A 4388-nucleotide genomic window follows, 5' to 3' on the forward strand; every position below is an offset into this window, starting at 1 on the left:
TATTTTTCTGTATATATTGTTCATGTTATTTTCTGAACAACTATAATTCTGGTTTATGATGAAATTTGGTACTGAATGAAATGCTATCCTGTGCTACTCAAAATTGTCCCATATACTTTAATTTTTTGGTTGCTAACTGTATGTAAACGCCAAGAGAGTATTTTACTTCTTTTACATCTACCTCCATAATATCTTATTGCTTAGCCTTGTGATTGATATCTAAACAGTACTAAGTGCACAAGTTTTTAATGTATTTGATAGATATTTTTAAAAAATCTTAATGGCGGGGTGCCTGGGTGGCTCAGTCATTAAGCGTCTGCCTTCGGGGGCGCCTGGGGGGCTCAGTCGTTGAGCATCTGCCTTCGGCTCAGGTCGTGATCCTAGGGTCCTGGGATCGAGCCCCATGTTGGACTCCCTGCTCCGCAGGAAGCCTGCTTCTCCCTCTCCTGCTCCTCCTGCTTGTGTTCCCTCTCTCGCTGTGTCTCTCTGTGTCAAATAAATAAATAAAATCTTTAAAAAAAAAAAAAAGCGTCTGCCTTCGGCTCAGGTCATGATCTTGGGGTCCTGGGCTTGAGCCCCGCATCAGCCTCCCTGCTCGGCAGGAAGCCTGCTTTTCCCTCTCCCACTTCCCCTGCTTGTGTTCCTGCTCTCATATCTCTCTCTCTGTCAAATAAATAAATAAAATCTTAAAAAAAAAAAAATCTTATAGCACAGCTTTTGAAAACACGTTTAAAGAATAGAAGACTTTTTCTCAATAACATCTCCTGCAATATTTTGAGAAAGCATATTTTAAAACACAAGACTGGCATGCAATAAATTCTAATGCCTGTTTCTTGATTTTGAATTTATATGTAGAGTTCAGTCATATCAGCCAGATAATTCCATTATGATCTGAGGAAGTCATTCTCTGTGTTCCAGTGATATAACACTCTAGATAAAATCTTGCATATCAGAGTCTCTTTTCCAATTTCAAACCATGAAAGTAACATAAGGAAACAAACCAACCAACAAATAAACAAATCTATAAAAAATGATTAACAAATTATAATGAAATCTTTTTATAATTGAATAAATTAAATAATTTCCACATTATGCTATTTTCTTAAGTTAGGGAAACATTTATTCTTCAGCGTTTCAGTTAATTAAGTAGTTAATAGAGACAAAAATAATTGGTTTATTTTAGTCTGTAGCTTAAACCTAAGAACATCCTTAGTCAATAATCTGTTAGGTACTGCATGCTATCTATAATGTGATAAACAATTATTCACATTAATGGAAAGAAAGAAAAGTGGATCTGTAAAATCAGTTTAAATTTGGCTTCGAATACATTTTGATTCATGTGTGTCAGCATTTCTCAAACTTGGCACTATTGACCATTTTGGACTGGAAAAGTTTTTGTTCTGGGGTCTGTTGTACATTGTAGGATGTTATCAGCCTCTCTGGCCTGTACCCAGAAGAGGACACCAGTACACCCCTCAGTGGTCTCCAAAAAATGTCTCCAAACATTTCCCAGTATTCCCTGGAAGGGTGGGAAGCAAACCGTCTCTGGTTAAGAGCCACTGACACCTACACAGTTGTTTTGTTTTGTGAATGAAAGATTTCACTTTAAATGACAAATCGATCTAAAGATCTGATACAACCTAACTGATGTTCATGTCTTACCAATGTAATTCAAATAAAACTGGACTGCTTCTGTGCTAGGCTTAGCTGGTGGCCTCAGTAATAGATAAGATCAATCCATTGATTAATAGACGGACAGATACCATTTCCCACAAACCTTGCAACAATAGGTTGTTTTAAGCAAACTTAAAGTTTATTTAAAGGCTTTTAGAATTAAAAATAATGGTAGATGGTAGATTCCAAGATGCATCTCTTACTTGGCAGAGTTCTATTTAGGATTTTTGAGGAACCATGTTACTCTCATAACATATGGAAAGTTATTTTCTCCCAGCTTCAAGGTCCCAAGACAACTGCATAATTTAAGTATAATTTCAAGTAGTTATGGGTCCTAACTATGGAGAGGACTAAAATGGTTAGCCAATGCAAGCTCAATTAAAGTAGATTTATTTAAAATTTGTTCTTAAGAGAAGATCTTGTTCTACATCAAGTCTTTTACTTCCATAAATTCCTCAGTTATAATTCCATCTGAAAGTATTCATATGTAGTTTTCCACACCTAAGAAAGTATAACCTGCCACTCTTTAAAAAATAAAAGCCCAGTTGTTTATTTAATATGCCTTCAAACTTTGATATCTTTCTACTTGATCACCTGAAGTTTTGTGCTCTTGTTGTAATTCTTTATGTGAGGAGCAAGGAGATTTTAGAATTAACTCTTGAAATATTGATTATTATTGAACTCTTTTTAATCTCATTGAAAAAACTCGGCTAAAAATAGCGGGAATCTTCAGGCCTTTGATTAACTTTACATCTGCCTTTGGTTCTATGGATATATGTCTTTTAAGCTCTGTGAGTTTAAGATAAGCCTCCAATTATTAATATGCTTGCAAAATCTACATCTATCGTATCATTGCCAGAATCAAGCAAGACAGCAATTTAAATGTATAAGAGAAAAATGAGTCTTGGACTTTCTTTTTACTTTCCAGCTAGATATTTTTATATTCTTTTTCAAGGAATTGGATCATTGCCCACTTGCAAGAGTGAAGAGGAAAATAATTACCCTTCTATATAATAAGGTCATGGTTTTATTATCATGAATCATGACAGACCTTAGAAGAATTATGAACTTGATAGTTATCTACCAAGAAGAGGAGATTAACACTAATTATGATGACACAGGTACTTATTATTTCAGCAGTGCTAAATAATTCTCCAATATTTAAGTAGTTAAAATTAACTAATTCCATTCAACAGAGCACTGTGCTCTGTTTGTGTCAATCATATTTTGAATTATGTCAAGACACACTTATAAACACATCTAGAGGCCACTATTTTAATAATGACATGACCTATGAGAATATTATAGAGGGTTTTTTTAACGATAGCTTTGGAAAATTGGTATCACTTTCTCTGATACATTTCAATAATGGCATAAGTCTTATCATTCGTTAATTTTATTTCCAAAACAGTAGTTTTGCTTTTGATCAGCAGTATAGAATATTATTAGTATTGGCAATAACAACAATTAATATTTACTGAGTTAATTACTATGTGCCAGACATCTTTCAATATATTATCTTATTTATTTTCGAGGCAATCTTTTGAGATAAGTATTACCTTTTGAGAAAGAGATTATCACTCCCACAGATGAGCAAACTCAGACAAGAGATTAAGTAACTTGCGCAAGATCATACAGATGGTAAGTGGCAGAGCTGTGATGCAAACACAGAGAATTGACCAATAGCCACTAGACTTAATCATTGCTACATTATGTTGCCTGAGCTCCAAGATCCCACCAAGAAATATAAAACTGAATCATCTAAGATCCATCTTCAATCAAAAACCATGCTTAAGAAAATAATAGGGTAATAAACAGAAGTGCTACCTATCCACTCTCTTCTGCCTAGTCTAGGCTTTTCTTTGAGGCAAATCAGAACACCAAAGTCCTCCTTTTATGATGATGATGATGATGGTGATGAAAGGACTATCTCAAGAACATATGATTGGATTCATCATAATCCTTGTTCATCATGCACTCTCATTATTCATCTAGGCATGGCTCACATTTTTTAGTTAGTAAGTTAATTTTTATAATGTGGTAAGCACCCAAACCAACTACCCAGTAGGAACGTGATAAAAAAAAAAAAACCCCCCATAACTTAAAAAAAAAAAAGTAAATAGAACTGTAATAAGAACTTAAATTCTGTGCTCGCTTCAGAGCACATGTACTAAAATTAGAATGTTACAGAGATTAGAATGGCCCCTGTGCAAGGATGACATGCCAATTCATGAAGCGGTCCATATTTTTTTCTCCACAATTCTTTAGTCTTTCAATTTTAATTTTTTCCTCTTTCCTTTTCAACCAATTTCTAATTTTATCAACTCTTTTTTAAAAATCTTTTTCAATTTTCATTTTTACGGTTACATTCTATCCTTTCATTGTATGTAATTTTATTTTTGTATATATATAAGTTTTTCTTTCTTTACAATTTTGAGATGTAGTTTCTTCTAACAAACCAACCAAATTACACTCAGGATATAGTGTATTGCTCTGTTCATCTGTTTGTTTATATTCCTTCTTCTGTTTTTTTCCTCTTTTTTTGTTGTCTTGTAAATTTCATTTTTTGGTTATATTCTATCTTACATTGTATTTAATTTTATACTTATATAAGTTTTTCTTCAAATTTTGGGATCTAGTTTTCTAACACAAGGACCAAAATACACACAGGATCCAGTGTATTGCTCTATTCTGTTCACCTGTCTGATTATATT

General features: G+C 33.5%; 1 non-coding gene across 1 annotated transcript; it reads left to right on the forward strand.

Annotated features, from left to right (window-relative positions):
- Positions 1-3821: 3821 nt before the first annotated feature.
- Positions 3822-3924, forward strand: LOC112838709 (U6 spliceosomal RNA). Its single transcript, XR_003212082.1, has one exon. It is a non-coding gene; the product is annotated as a U6 spliceosomal RNA (small nuclear RNA).
- Positions 3925-4388: the final 464 nt, after the last annotated feature.

Source organism: Callorhinus ursinus, unplaced genomic scaffold (genome assembly GCF_003265705.2).
Source record: "Callorhinus ursinus isolate GAN/ISIS: 27379988/994484 unplaced genomic scaffold, GSC_fseal_2.0 scaffold28, whole genome shotgun sequence".
Classification (NCBI taxonomy): domain Eukaryota; kingdom Metazoa; phylum Chordata; class Mammalia; order Carnivora; family Otariidae; genus Callorhinus; species Callorhinus ursinus.